This window comes from Dromiciops gliroides, chromosome 1, assembly GCF_019393635.1.
Source record: "Dromiciops gliroides isolate mDroGli1 chromosome 1, mDroGli1.pri, whole genome shotgun sequence".
Classification (NCBI taxonomy): Eukaryota; Metazoa; Chordata; class Mammalia; order Microbiotheria; family Microbiotheriidae; genus Dromiciops; species Dromiciops gliroides.
Genome location: NC_057861.1, coordinates 581,527,538 through 581,543,653, shown reverse-complemented (window position 1 = coordinate 581,543,653; position 16,116 = coordinate 581,527,538). Strand labels below are relative to the sequence as shown.

The following is a 16,116-nucleotide window of genomic DNA, read 5'->3' as shown; positions in this document are numbered from 1 at the left end:
TAATCACTGTGCAAAACACTGAAGAGAAAAAACTTCATTACATACTCTCTAGGAGCTTATATTCTTTTTTTTTTCTTCTGGGCAATGAAAGTTAAGTGACTTGCCCAGGGTCACACAACTAGTGAGTGTCAAGTGTCAGAGGCTGGATTTGAACTCAGGTTCTCCTGAATCCAGGGCTGGTACTTTATCTACTATGCCACCTAGCTGCCCCATGGAGCTTATATTCTAATGGATAAACACATAAAGGAATGGAAACCAGGGAGGTTGAAGAGGAAAGAAAGGGAATGAAGCACAGAGAGGTTAAATCACTCATACAAGTTGGCAGGTATTGAGTGGCAGAGACAGGATTCCATTTTAGGTCATCTGACTACAAACCTAGAACTCTTTCTACTACACTTAGAGTCAAGAAGAACTGAGTTCAAATTCAACCCTTGACATTTACTAGCTGTGGTACCCTGGACTAATCAGTTTTGCACTTGTAAAATGGGGATGATATTAGTATCTACTTCTCAGGGTTGTTGAGAGGATCAAATGACATGTAAAGGGCTTAGCACAGTGCCTAACGTGTTGTTGTTGTTCAGTTGTGGCCAACTCTTCATGACTCCATTTTGGGGTTTTCTTGGCAGAGATATTGGAGTGGCTTGCCATTATCTTCTCCCGCTCATTGTATAGATGAGGAAACTGAGGAAAACAGAGCTAAGAGACCTGCCTAGTGTCAGATTTGAACTCAGGAAGATGAGTCTTCCTGACTCCAGGCCCACTACACTAACCACTGCACTACCTAGTTGCCCGACACATAGTTTATGGTAAACAAATGGTTGTTCCCTTCCTTTTTTATACCATACTTTTCTGCTCTTAACCCACATTAAGCATACAGAAAGAGGAAGTTGATAGTTTTACATTGGTCCAAGTGGAGCATCGTGTTCCTTTTTTGGTGCCACATTTTAGGAAATACAATGTGAGATGAGGAGATGGTAATGGCTCTAGAAATCATAGCATTTGAGCATACAGTTTGTGTTTACTCTGAAGGGGGTGGGGGATGGTTATTGAGGAATGACAGGATAGCTATCTCTAAAGATTCGAAAGACTGTGATATGGAACAGAGATTAATCTTGTTCAGCCCTGGAGGGCAGAGCAAAGAACAAGGTTGGTTGGGGGGAGGGAAGAAGTTTCTGAGTTTCTGATTTAGGCTTTGGGATGCAAAGGTATCCAAAAGTATAATGGAGATAGCATTTTCCTTTTCACTGACAATTTTCAAGGGGGTGCAAATGGTTGGGGTCATTATAGAGGTGAGTATTGTTCAGGTAAGGAAGATGACCTCTAAGGTTCCTTCCAAGTCTGTGAAATGTTTTAAAAGCAGGGCCACGTTGGTAACGATTCCTGAGAAACCTCAGTGGAAACAGACAAAAGTCCTATGGAAAGGTCAGGCCCTGGTAGGCTGTGCCAACAGGGACTTATTTGGTGCCCTAGGCATCTGTTCTAGGTAAGGGAGTGACAGTGTTTGGGAAGTCAGGCTCTGGAGAAAGAGGTGTCAGAGTAGTGATAGTGATGAAAGGAAGGAAGTGGTAAGAAGAGGGAAGGAGAAGGGAGAACACTGAAGATAGTGAGCACCAAAACTGAGACAATCCTTCACTTTCCTACCTCAGCTTCTTACAATCCCAAGTGCCCTTCAAAGCTCAAGAGCTACCTTCCTCTAGTTACTACTTCCATACCCTCACCCAACACTTAAGTGTATTTGTTTTGCATATGCACACACTCCTTATATGTAGCTGGTGGTGCAATGGAGTCAGGAAGAATTCAAACCCAGCCTCAGACGTTTACCACCAACAAGTCACTTAACTTCTCTTTGCCTCAGTTTCCTTATCTGTAAAATGGGAATAATAATAATACTAATAGCACCTATCTCTCAGGATAGGTTCTGTGAGGATCAAATGAGATAATAATTGCGAAGCACTTTGGAACACAGTAAAGGCTACATTCCGAAGCCTATTATATGCACATCATATCTCTCCCTTTCCCCTACTCCCCCATTTAAGCCTCTGGAAGACTTTCACTTTTTTTCTTTGCATTCCCATCTTGCTGGCTCAAATAGAGCAGTGAACTTGGAGTCAGGAAGACCTGAGGTCAAATCTCTGTCCCAACTCTCTCATGAGAAAGCGGGGATGGACTCCGTGACTTTCCAGCTCTAAATCTATGATCCTATGATCCAGTCCCTGGAATGTAGTAGGTATTTTATTTTTGGTAAGTATGGCATAATAAGGAAAGGAACAGAGCATTTATTTAGCACCTACTCCATTTGTCAGACATTCTGCCTTTACAAATATCATCTAGTTCGATCCTCTCAACAACCCTTAGAGGTAGATATTATCATCCTCATTTTTTTTTTTTGCAAGGGGCAATGAGGGTTGAGTGACTTACTTAGGGTCACACAACTAGTAAGTGTCTAGTGTCTGAGGCTGAATTTGAACTGAGGTCCTTCTGAATCCAGAGCCAGTGCTTTATCCACTGTACCACCTAGCTGCCCCTCTATTATCATCCTCATTTTACAGATGAGGAAACTGAGGAAGTCAAAAGTTAGGTGATTTGCCCAAAGTCCCACAGCTACTAATGTCTAAAGGCAGATTTGAATTAGGGTTTCTTGATTTGTTGATTGAATGAATGATTAAATGAAGATAGGACCAAATTTGGGGATGAAGTTTCATCATCTTAGCTATGATACAGATGACTCAGAGGTGATCTAGTTCAATGCTTACTTGACTGATGATTTTATATCTCCCAAAATACCTAGCACAGTGTTGTCATCTGCTAAAAACTTAATACTGAATGGAAGTTAATCAAATTGAATTGAGACAACCTAGAGAAAAAATGCTAAGATGTGTTAAAACTCATATTTGGGCTTTAACTAAAGGGAAAACACTTAACTAAGCAGCTTGTAAATATGAAAGTGGGAGAGAATATCTTCTATTACTAGTGACTAAAATATATTACAGTAACTTGACCCAGATCAATTCAAAGTATATAAGGAAAATTAATAGCAAAGGAAAATGGTAGAAATAAATAAATAAAAAGACCAAACTTTTGAAAGGAAGAATTTTCCAGTTAAGCAGGCTGAGTCCTTTTCATGCATGCAATTGTTGAGTAAATTTGCAGCTACATAGTTATTTTCCCCTAGGGTATATTTACAATGACCCTTTTATTTTTACAAAGGATTACAGGGATTCACTGCCTCAAAGTACAGCGGAGTGCTTGCTTGGTAGTTAGAACAGGGGCAGCACTGACTCATGGGTGAGGCTTATGTGGGTACATTTAATTCAGTTTTTGGCTGTTTTCGAAAGAGTACCATGTACACAGATCCTAAGCATCTCCTGTTCACCGCCCACTGAGTTCACTGTAGGTTATGGGGCACTAAATCTCTAACCAATTATGACTCAATGATGTACTCCAAGGTAGGGGGTGGACTGAAAAACTTGGGAGCCAGTGTGGAGTTGGAATTGGAATTTGGGGGCGGGGAGTGGTGATGGTTAAATGGTAGGAAGGTAGGGATATAAAGCAACTTCGTGTAAGGTAAAGAATGTTGGATCTGCTGTCTGGGGACTTGGGTTCAAATTTCACTTTGCCACTCACTATTTTTTGTAACCTTGGGCATGTCCCTTCCCTTCCCTTGCCCTCAATTTTATCATCAGTAAAATGTGAGGGGGTAGACTAGATCATATCTAATACCCCTTCTAGTTTTATGTCCTAGGATGATATTGAATTTTATTTTATTTATTTATTTTTTTAGTGAGGCAATTGGGGTTAAGTGACTTGCCCAGGGTCACACAGCTAGTAAGTGTTAAGTATCTGAGGCCGGATTTGAACTCAGATATTGAATTTTTATTTATTTGTCAGTCTGTCTGTCTATTTATAGCATGACATCTCTGGGGTAACTATTTCTCTTCTTCCATTTGTTCACATGTTGTATACCATTACCACCAGTAGAATGTAAGCTTCTTGAGGGCAGGGATGTATTTATTTATTTGTTTTTGGTCTTACTATCCCTAGAAACTGATGAAGTTCCCAGAACATTTTTGCTAAGTAGATTTTTTTTTTATTTCATTGGCAAAGGGAAATGGAGGAAAACACTGATAGAAGAAACTCCTAACAATGCAGACTAGCTCCTGGGCTGCAATTTACAGTCTTAGAATTACCAGAGGGCACTCAGAAGTTAGGTGACTTGCCCAGAGTCACAGTCAGTCAATCTGTGGCTCTCTCAACTGTGGCTCCAAGAACCCATCCATAGCATGCATAGCATTAGGAAAGGCTTCCTGTTGAAACTGGGATTTTAGTGGGATTTGAAGGAAGCCAGAAGGCTGAGATGAGGAGGAATAGCATTCCAGGCATGATGGATAGCCAGTGAAAATACCCAGTCAGGAGAAAATTGTTGATGTTTGGAGTGAACTCTTTATTATGAAAAATGTTCATCTATGATTTTCTTAAAAATTAAATTTTATTTCATTTTTGGATGTACATTCTCTCCCTCCCAACTTTTTTTTTCCCTAGTGGTAAAATAAAACCCTTGTTACAAACTAATCAAGCAAATCCAACTCTTGCACAGGCCATGTCCCCCAAATAATAAATTATGGATCAGCCTGTTCCTTGAGTCCATCATCTTTCTTTCAGGAAGTAAGTAGCATGTTTCATCTTGAGTCTTTTGGAATTGTGGTTGGCCATTGTGTTGGATCAGAGTGTCTACATTTCAAAGTTGTTTGTCTTTATGATATTGCAATTATTGTATAAATTATTCCTCTGGTTTTACTCTCTGCATTCTTAATCAATCCATACAAGTCTTCTCATGGATAACAGATATTTTTAAATGGTCCTTTTGCTTTTTAAAAAATGAATTGGGGGGCAGCTAGGTGGCACAGTGGATAAAGCACTGACCCTGGATTCAGGAGGACCTGAGTTCAAATCCGACCTCAAGACACTTGACACTTACTAGCTGTAAGTTACTAGCTGGGCAAGTCACTTAACCCTCATTGACCTGCAAAAAAGCCAAAAAAAGAAAAAAAAAAGAAAAAAAAAAGAATTGAAGGAGGACAGATTGGGGGAAGGGGCAGTCAGGAGCAAAACACCTTTGAGGAAGGAAAAGGTGAAATGAGATAGAGAATAGATTAAATGACATGAGGAGGGAGTAGGATGGAAGGAAATTCAGTTAGCAATTGTAACTGTAAAATGATGAGCAGGATGCTCTCAGAAAAATCTGAAAAGGCTTACATGAGCTGATACAAAGTGAGATGTACTGTATACAAAATAACAGCAATATTATATGATATTATTGGCTATTCTCAGCAATGCAAGGATCCAGGACAATTCTGAAGGACTTATGAATATTGCAATCCATCTCCAGATAAAGAACTGATGGTGGGGGGGGCAGCTAGATGGCACAGTGGATAGAGCACCGGCCCTGGAGTCAGGAGTACCTGAGTTCAAATCCGGCCTCAGACACTTAACACTTACTAGCTGTGTGACCCTGGGCAAGTCACTTAACCCCAATTGCCTCACTAAAAAAAAAAAAAAAAAAAAAAAAGAACTGATGGTGGGGCAGCTAGATCGTGCAGTGGATAATGCACCGGCCCTGGGGTAAGGAGTACCTGAGTTCAAATCTGGCCTCAGACACTTTACACTTACTAGCTGTGTGACCCTAGGCAAGTCACTTAACCCCAACTGTCTCACCAAAAAAAAAAAGAAAAGAAAGAAAAAAAAAGAACTGACGGTGTCTGAATACAGATTGAAGCATTTAAAAAAAAATTTTTTTTTTGTAAGGCAATTGGGGTTAAGTGACTTGCCCAGGGTCACACAGCTAGTAAGTGTTAATAGTCTGAGGCCGGATTTGAACTCAGGTACTCCTGACTCCAGGGCCAGTGCTCTATCTACTGCACCACCTAGCTGCCCCAAAGCATTTTTTTAAAAGTTTCTTTTTCTTAATTTTTTTTGGTCTGTTTTCTTTCACAACCAGACTAATGTGGAAATGTTTTGCATGATTACACATGTATAACTTATATTGAATTTCTTGTATTCTTAAAAGGGCGGTGGGGAGGAAGGGAGGAAGAGAATTTGGAACACAAAGTTTTTAAAATGGACATTAAGAGGCAGCTAGGTGGCACAGTGGATAAAGCACTGGCCCTGGATTCAGGAGGACCTGAGTTCAAATCCAGCCTCAGATGCTTAACACTTACTAGCTGTGTGATCCTGGGCAAGTCACTTAACCCTCATTGCCCTGCAAAAAAACAAAACAAAACAAAACAAACAAAAAAAATGGATGTCAAAATTGTTTTTATATGTAATTGGGGGAAAAATAAAATTCTAAAATAAAAAGTAAGAAAAAGAATTTTTATTTAAATAATTATTAGGTAAGCCTGTTCAATATTTGTTTAATTTGTCTTCTATTATGATATATAGAACAGTTGCTAAAAGTTAAAATATTTTATGTTATTGGTTAGTTGGTAGTCTTTGTTTGATAGGTGTCATGTCTGTGCATAGAATGGTGCAAATTGAGATACCATGACTCCAAGGAATCAAAACTTTGAGTCACACAAAGGGCAATGTACAGATCCATAGGTGAGTATAAATACTCATTAGCTTATTACCAATGACAGAGTGCTCAAAGAACCAGTGTAAAAGATGTCATCAAAGAGCTGACCATAAATAAATAAATTTTGTACTAACTAGATATAAAAAGCACGGACAAAAGATGCACAGGAAGAGGTGCAGATGGGTTATAATCTCACTAGGAGAGGGAGTTACCCACTTCAATCAAATCATGGATCCATTAAAGGTCATCTTACATTTAATGGAGTAAACAGGACTGGAAGATGTTTAGTAGCTTCCAACTCTATGTGACCCCTATGGATTTTGTCCATATGGACTTTTTGGCAGAGATACTGAAGTGCCATTTCTTTCTCCAGTGTGCCCCCATTTTACAGAATGAGGAACTGAGACAAATAGGGGTTAAGTGACTTGCCCAGGGTCATATAGCTAATAAGTGTCTGAGGCTGCATTTGAATTCAAGTCTTCCTGACTCCAGGCCCAGCACTCTATCCACTGTGCCACATAGTTGTCCCTATTAGAAGATAAGTCCTGGTATCTTTCCATAATGATTCATTAATATACCAGTGAAACAGAATTTTATGTATATGTATATACATATACATACACGTATGTACATATATGTGTATACCAGTGAAACCATATAAACATTCTGATTTTAAAAGGGATATAATAAATGTATACCTAAATACATATGCATATATTTATTATATCATCTTCTAAAAATTATAATTGAAAAACATTTGGCCCATTCCCTCTTTCTCTACATTTTTTTGGGGGTGGGAGAGATTGGTAGAGGAAACTCCCTCTGTCAATGAAGTTTGGGCCTACCCTGCAAGTTACAGTCCTAGAGATTTGTCTGAGGTTAAATGATTTGCCCCATGATCTCAAAACCAGTAGTGTCAGAGAAAAAACTTGAATCTAGGTCTTTACTCCAAGGTCAGTTTTCTCTCCACTAAACCACCTTCCTTATCTCTCTTCTATAATTCAATTATAGGTAGAGTTTATAGTGCAAGTGTCAGGTCAAAGAGTCAATTTTGAGAATTTGGACTGCAGACTGACTTCTCCTTTTTTAAATCGTACATCTTTTGTAACTGAAATACTTTATTTAGTTCCTACTCCCTCCATCTCATTTCATGCCCTTCCCCCAAGGTGAACCAAGGGGGAGGAATAGAATCTTTTGCATTTCTATCAGCCACACCTTCAGCCTTGTATCCAAGCTTCTGTTCTGATTAGAAGAGTTTAGAGTCTCTGTAGTTTTAACCACTGATTTTTTTCTACCATTTCTGATGGCTAGAAAAATGTTGGAGCAAGTGTTCTTGGTATATTCCCTCATCACTAGCAATGAGACCCTGGAACAAGTCACTTCATTTCTGTTAGCTATTATTATTTTTCTCTTCTGACCATCAGTTTTTCTCATCTTTAAAAGACAAAAGTCTGCATTGATCATTTCTAGGGTCTATTTTAGTTCTGACACTCTATGGCTCTAAGAGCATGCTAGTGATTAGCCAATCCAGGATAGGGAGTTAACCTGAAAGGCACCAGGACATCAAGGGAGGCAGTAGGAGACTCTGAAGACTGAATCAGGGTGAATCTGCTTTTTGTTAGGTTACTTCATGGGCTAAGCATGAAAAAAATTGTCGCCATCTTTTTTCTTCCTCTTTGTCATTTCCCTATTCTTTTCATTCCATGAAGAACATATGTTTGATTTTTAAAGACACTGACCTAAAGCTTGTGGCTGCAGGGGTATTTTTACCACAGGGTCTAGTCCAAACTTGTCCATAAGACAAGTCTGCTGAGGCAAATCCTGTGTTTTTGTTCTTTCAATCCATTTTATTATAGGCTATGATGAATGAGAACGAAAGACACCCCCCCCCAATGGTGTTTTAGGGCAAGTATCATAGGATTGTCTTGCATGTAGGCACACTTAATTAACCAGGCAACACTTATTAAGCACCTGCTATATGCCAGGTCTCTTATCTAATCTGTTCAACATCTAATAAGTGCCTACTATGTGTCAGGGCTGGGAATACAATTAATAAGACAGTCCCTGCATTCAAGGAGCTTATGATCTATTTGGGGGAAACAATACACAAAAAGAGGAAGGAAGGGCAAGTGTGTGTGTGTGTGTGTGTGTGTGAGAGAGAGAGAGAGAGAGAGAGATTGACTTGTTGAGGTGGCATCTTGATCCATGAAGTTGAAACCAGGCAGAACAGTAAATTCAAAATGAAGGGGGCTGAAAGTCCAGTTTCTGAAGGGCAGGCATTGGGAGGAGTTTGGTACCCCACCTCTAGTTGACTGTGAGAAATATCATTCCAATAACTTCTGTAACTCAGTGTTGGTGATGTGTCAAAGGCTCATTTATTATCATTCTCTGGAGAATGGGCCAACCCTTGTTCATCTGGTGGGTGACCAAAAATGGAGGCTCACAGGATGGTTTTTATGTCCTCTCATCCCCTAACCCGAAATGGCCCCTCCCCTTTTTCACCTATTCGCCCAAAACGGTCCCATTTCCCCCTTGCCTTAGGGTCTTGTCATAAAGGTATGAAGCCTTTCAGCTCCCTGGTAGGACCCTGTCTGAGGAAGCTCTAAGCCTTCTAATCTAACTAATGACCTAAGGTGAATCTTTTCTTGATAAGGGACTTGGAATCCTTCATTGAGAATGTCACCCTAAACTTGGTGACTGTCCAACACAATTCCCTCATTTTCACTTCTCAAGGCTGGATTATAAAACAGGTAATGGCTATTTTCCCATATAATTTCCAACAGCTGGCCAGTAGGGTTGCTCACTTTTAAAACCCCAAGTTTCTTCCATTCATTCAAAAAGAAAAGAATCAGAGAAAAGGTACAAAAGCAAGCTCAGTCAAGGGGGTGAATGGGGTCCTGCAAGGTCATTGTCTCTTCTCCCAGGTTAGGCATATTCTTGGACCCTTCTTAGACCAGTTAACTGATTCAAGTCAGAAAGAGGCTTTCAGGCTCATACTCTTTTCTAGTTGTTTCATGTTTTCAGCTTTGCTTCTTTAACAAGATTGTGAGCTCCTTCCGGGCAGGGATCATATCTTATTCTTACTTTTTCTGTATGTTCCACAGGACATTTTCTGGGCACACTTGTAGAACAGAGAGGTTAACTAAGTTTTTTCTTACTAGAAGGTACCTTTGATTTCCTGGGAAATCTAAGGATCTTGACTAGGGTGGGGAAGGGCAGCATTCTTTATTTGGAGATCAATGAAAGTTGAAGGGTTGAGGGAGAGAGGTGTATTACTCTCTTCTATCCCTTCATCTATATTCCCTAGTTTTGTTGTGTCAGACTCTTCATGACCCCATTTTGGGTTTACTTGGCAAAAGTACTGGATTGGTTTGCCATTTCCTTCTCTGGCTCATTTTCCAGATGAGGAAACTGAGGCAAACATGGTTAAGTGACTTTCCCAGGGTCACACATCTAGTATGTGTCTGGTATGCGTCTAGTATGTGTATTTAAACTGAGGAAGATGAGTCTTCTTGCCTCCAGGCCTGGCAGTCTATTCATTTTACCACCTAGCTGCCCATTCACTCTACTATGTAGCTAATTGGCATACTTGCTGTTCCTTTGCTGTTTCCCATGCCTGAAACACTTTCCCTTGTCACCTCTATCTCTTGAAATTCCTAACTCTCCATAAGGTACAGCTCAAGTGCTACCTTCTACATCAGGCCTTTCTTTATCTTCAGCACAAAGATGATCATTTCTATAGAGAGGATTCCCAAGTCCATATCCATTACTAGTTTCTTTGAGCTACAGTCTTGCATAACCAGCTGCCTTTTAGACATCCTGTACAGGATATCATATATAAGCATCTCAAATGCTACATGTCCAAAACAGACTTGATTATCTTCCTTCCCCCTTACTCAATACATTCTAGTGGCTTCTTATTTCCTCCATGATAAATTTTAAAGTCCTCTTTGTCTGGTATTTAAAGTTTTTTCATAACCTGGTGCTGCCTTACCTTTCTAATCTTCTTACACTTACACTTTACTCTCTCCACAAATTCCTCACTCTCACTTACTTCACATTTCCAATCTCTTTTGTCTGTTTGGTTTTTTTTGTTTTTTGGATGGGGCAATGAGGGTTAAGTGACTTGCCCAGGGTCACACAGCTAGTTAAGTGTCCAGTGTCTGAGGCCAGATTTGAACTCAGGTCCTCCTGAATCCAAGGCTGGTGCTTTATCCACTGCGCCACCTAGCTGCCCCTCCAGTCTCTTTTGAAATCTTGTTACTTAGTCATCCTTCACAAACTCTCTCCTATACATCCCTTTTTTTTCTACTCACACAGCTGCCACCCTGGTACAGGTCCTTATCACCTTATTTCTGGACTAATTCACTAGCCTTTGGGTTGGTCTCTGCCTCATCACACTCCACTCTAGTCCATATTCTACTTAGTTTCCAAAATTATCTTCTTTTTTTTTTTTTTTTTTGCAGGGCAATGACTTGCCCAGGGTCATATAGTTAGTAAGTGTCAAGTGTCTGAGGTCAGATTTGAACTCAGGTCCTCCTGAATCCAGGGCCAGTGCTTTATCCACTACACCACCTAGCTGCCCTCTCCAAAGTTATCTTCTTAAAGTGAAGGCCTATGCCACTCCTCTACTCAATAAATTGTAGTGGCTCTCTATTACCTCCAGGTTCAAGCATAAACTCTTCTGCTTGGCTTTTAAAGCTCTTTAGAACCTGCCCCTTTCTTACCTTTCCAGTCTTCTTACACTTTACTCCCTTTGTCATATTCAAGTAATGAAAGGAAACACTATCTCAGTCTTGGTTTTCCCCAGAGCCTGGAATGCTCTTTCTCCTTGTTACTGCTTCCGGGCTTCTTTGGCTTTTGTTAAATTTCTACTCAAATCCTGCCTTTTGCAAGAGCCTTTCATTGTCTCTTTTAATACTTGTGCCTTCCCTCTGAGACACATATACATATCTCATATATACATATTCGTCTGCATGTTGTCTCCTCTTGTGAGTTTCTTGAGGGCAGGCACCATTTTATTTTTGCTTTTCTTTGTATTCCCATTGCTTAGGACGCTGTATAGCACATAATAGTTGCTTAATAAATGTTTATCAATTGATTCCCAATCAATCAGCACCCTCCTTCAACTTATTGTATATTGTCTGTTTACTTATTTTGTGTACATGATGTGGGTGTTTCCCTCTCTTTTTCTATTTCTGCCACCAAAATCAAATCAATACACCCACTGCTTCTCTGAAAATTTGTGGCAATCTACTCCCCTAAGGCTCCACTCCCCCCCCAATAAAGTTTCCAAACCAAAACAAAGGACTACTTCCTAACAGGATTTTCCCCTTGCCCCTCCCCACCTAAAATGTAAGTTCCCAGAGGGCAGGGACTGTCTCTGCTTTTGTATTTGTATTTCTGGAACTTTGCTTAAAGATTAATTTTCATTCTTTTATTCAATGACTTCATTTTTGCCTCTATATTACCTAGGCCTAGCCCAGTACCTGACTTAGAAGGCACTTAATAAATGTCTCGACTTGAATTGAATTAGAAATACCTGACAGCCAAGGACAGAAAAGGTGTGTTACTAACAGTTACTAAGAAAGGTTTCATGATTGATGGTAGATTGTGATGAAGTTTCAGCAACCCCAGAAATACATGTTAAATTAAGGCTTGCTTAATTTAATTTAATTGTACCTGGAAGAAATCAGTCAGACTGTGGGGTCAGTTGCATTTTTTCTATTTTTTTCCAATGATGGAAAAGGAGCAGCTGTCTTGGAGATTGTCCCAGTTTACTTTGTGGAGATATTATACTCTTCCAGACAATGGTTCCATAGGGGTCAGGGGACCTGAGAATCCAGGTTCTGCCCTTAAGTAGACCTTGAAAAAATTCTTTCACTGGTCTTGGTCTCAGTTTTCTTTTCAGTCATACTTATTATAATACCTAAACCAGATAGCAGCTTATTTAGGTCATTTTCCTTGTATCATTGGATAACTTTAGAAATTATCCAATCCAACTGCTTCTTTTATGAATGAGAATATGTAAAATCAAAGTAGTTAAGCAATTTGCCCAATGTTACACATCTAGTCAGTGGTTGAGTTGGAACTCAAGCATCCTGACTTGCATTTTCTACTTTTCTCTAAAGTGGATCATTTGAGATTCTATCGATCAATAGATGTGTATTGCATATCTATTATGTATTAGTTCCTGAGCTGGGTGCTAGGGATACAAAGACAAAAAAAAAATGGAGTCCCAAACCCTCAAAAGAGCTTACATAAAATCAAAATAATACCTAACACTTATGTAGCATCAGGCATACATCTTATCTCATTTGAACTTCATAACCACCTGGGTAAATAAGTGTAATTACCCTCATTTTACAGATGATGAAACTGAGGCAAACAGAGGTCAAGTGACTTATCCAGTCGCATAGTTAGTATCTGAGGTTAAATTCGAACTCAGGTTCTTTTGACTGACTAGGTTCGGTACTGTCCACTGCGCCACCTAGCTGTCCGGGTCTTAAATCTCTCTAATTTTAAAATTAGAGATTTAGACCTGGAAGCAAGAACTGGTAGTCCCCCTCCAAGCTTCCCCCACCCCATTTTACAGATGAAGAAATGGGGAGGGGGAGTCCAGGGAACTTAAACGAATTGCTCAAAGTCAGAAAGGCAATATTTGAACCTAGATCGTCTGACGCCAGAACCAGTGCTGGATCCATCGGATAATGCTGTTTTCCTAGTGATGTTTTTCCTGTGAAAGGGATGGCACTACATCTCTCTCCCCCTTAATTTGTATTGCTAAAATTGTTGAGGAAACAGGAGTGTTATTTATAATGATTAATTTGGGGAAAGGGCGGGGGGCGGGGGGAGGAGTATCTCCACACAGTCTCCTTCTGTGGACGGATTCTAAAAGCAAAATAGCCATAGCCACAGACGGACTTATGGGGGAAAAAGGGACTCTCTTTTTCTCTTTGTTGTTAATCGCTACCTTCAGGTAAATAGGTAAATATTATATTAGGAAAGATTCCCTCTTCAATCTTCTGGGCAGTCTGGTTTGTTCCCTGACTCCAGCTCTACCTCCTGGAAACTTACTGCAAGAGGTAAAATTAGGAGACGTGGGGTGGGGTGGGGTGGGGTGGCGAGGCGGGTATGGCTGGGCTCTCCGGAGTCCTCCAGCTTGGAAAAGAAGAGGGCCACCGTTCATTTGTAAGGCCGCCGAAAGCCTTCAAGACGGAGGACTTACCCCGAACACTGTGGTCGAGAGGGTAGGGCAGTGGGAGGTGACGAGGATTTGCTGAGTCTCTCGAGTTTACCTAATCTAAGGAATCGGGGCCGGCAGGCTAGTAAGTGGTATGGAAATGAATGCTGTGTAAAGAAAAGGAAAAGGAGGGCAAGAAGGACCGAGAACTGAGATACTCAAAGAAAGTTAGCTAACTTTTGTATGCTGAAATACTGGGAGCCTGAGCGAATGAATGAGAGAGGGAGAGAGGCAGACGAAGAAGAAGCCAAGAAAGAAGTGGAAGGGGAAGTGGGGACTGTGGTGCGGGTAGCGGGGTGGCTAGGGGTGCGGGAGGGATAAACAGCTGCTCAGAGCCAGGAGGACAAAAAGGAGGAGGAGAAGGAAGGAGTCCCAACTTTGCACGCCTCCTCCTTGTCTCCTCCCATCTTCTCTTTCCACTCCACCCCAACGGAGCTGCGGCGGCGGCGGCTGCAGAGGCTCCCCACCGCAGCTCTGCTTCGCTGCCCATAGCGCGCTGGAGAGTGGGAGGGAGGCGAAGTACCGGGTCTCGGTCCTCCTTTCGCTCCTCGTCCTCCCCGCCCCCAAGCATCAGCCTCTGCACCTTCTACCCGCGCGCCGGGCGCCTGCACTCTTCCTAGGTGTGCTAGCTTAACTCGCTTTCCCTGCTCCCCCGCCTCCTTCTCCTGTCCGGAGGAGTCTAGTCTCTCTTTGAGTCCACAGGGGGTTGGCCGGGGTTAGCAAAGGAGCCGGAGGTGGGGCGCCAGGGTATGGTGGTCGCTAGGGCGCCCGGGGCTTCTGGCAGCCGCCCGGACCAGTGACTGGGGCCGGAGGAGCCGGGTGGAGGCGGGGAGGCCGAAGGGGGAGTGGTGCTGGAGATCAAGGGAGACCCAAGGCGGCCGGCCGGAGGAGAGGCTGGCAGCGGGCACGGGACCGCGGGAGTACGGGAGCAGCTGCACCGGTGCTGAGAGGGAGGAAGAAGGACGTCTCCAAAGCGCACAGGTAAGGGGTCCGAGAACCTGGAGATGTCCCCATCTCCGGGGGGGGGGGGGGGCTGTTGGCGTTTTAGCGGGGACCCGATGGGCCAGTGAGGGCTCAGCGCTTTCTCTGCTTGGAAGTCCGAGCCCAAAGCATCTTTCCGATCGCCAAAGTCCCTTTCTTGCAGCCCGGCCACGAGGTCTTCCTAACCCCCCAGCGCCGAGTTGGGGTAGTCATGCGGTGGTGGTGGTAGTTTGCCGCGGGCACAACCGAATTCCAGGCTTTGGTTTTCTTGCCTCTGGATAGCTTTACTCAGTCCAAAGAAGAAAGTTTTTTCGGTATCAGGGGGCGCTAGCTCCCGCGCCGTCTGCACCCGGAGGGTACTGTTTTTGGTGTGGACCTATGAGGTTAGGGGGACTGGGGAAAGGGCCGGGGTTTATCAATGGGGTTATTTTCCTTCCCCCCTGGGCCGGGGGAATCGAAAGACAAACACCTGGGAACCGGTGCTGCTGGGGGCGGGGTGGGGGGAAGGGAGACTGTTTCCCAGTCTGCTTTTACCACTGGACACGTTGGTAGCTCCCAGATTACATAGGCGCTTGGGGGAGGGGGTCTGGGGTGGGAGTAGGGTGGGGGAAGTAAAAGTCAAGAGGGAGGGGCAGAGGGAGAAAAAAAATAGAGGGGGTAGTTTTACTTCTCTAGATCCTATCTTTCACCGATTGGGATCCTAAGGAGTTGGATGCTTTGCGGGGTGATAATCCAGCGTTTTAAAACGGATAACCCTTAGCAGCGCGTGTCCCCGGGATGACTATTGTAATTCCAAGGAAATTTATCGTTTACAGAGTGAGTGTCTCAGTCCCTGTTGCGTGGATGGAATTTGCACCCTCTCCTCCCTCTCTCTTCCCCCCTCCCCAAATCGCAGGATTCCTCTTCCTGACTCAAACCACACTGGACGTATTTAGTTTGTAAAGACTGGAAAGTAGGAAGAAACTTTTGTTTGGGTCACTGGTTTTGAAATGTGGGTTCTTGTTGCTAGATGTTGCTGATGGTTTGAAGTTTATTCTTTGGTTGGTTTTTTTTTTTTGCACGAAATATACAGAAGTGAAGGCATCTTGGACTTGACCACTTCCAACCTAATTTAGGTCGTGGTTCCGTAGAGGGCTTCAGCCTTTAAAGATGACCCGCCTAACTTGTACTTATCTTTGTCTCTTGCCACCTTTTTCCTATCACTTCAGGTTAGAAACGCTGGAAGGTTCCCCCCCCCCCCCTTGAATTAGAGTGCTTCTCTTTCCAATTTCATTTATTTCTCAATTCTTTCCTCTCTGTCTCCCTGACCCTCTCCCCCCCC

General features: G+C 42.4%; 1 protein-coding gene across 2 annotated transcripts in view; it reads left to right on the top strand.

The window, feature by feature from the left end:
* Positions 1-14,187: 14,187 nt before the first annotated feature.
* The window catches only part of LPAR1 (lysophosphatidic acid receptor 1), a 162,132-nt gene continuing 160,203 nt past the window's right edge, over positions 14,188-16,116 (top strand). Inside the window, exon 1 of one of the 2 annotated variants that reach the window (XM_043979057.1) lies at positions 14,188-14,795. The gene's annotated coding sequence lies outside the window, so the exon portion shown is untranslated. Of the gene's footprint in view, positions 14,796-15,505; positions 15,612-16,116 lie in introns of those variants that run through there. The other variant, XM_043979058.1, reaches the window with a different exon arrangement.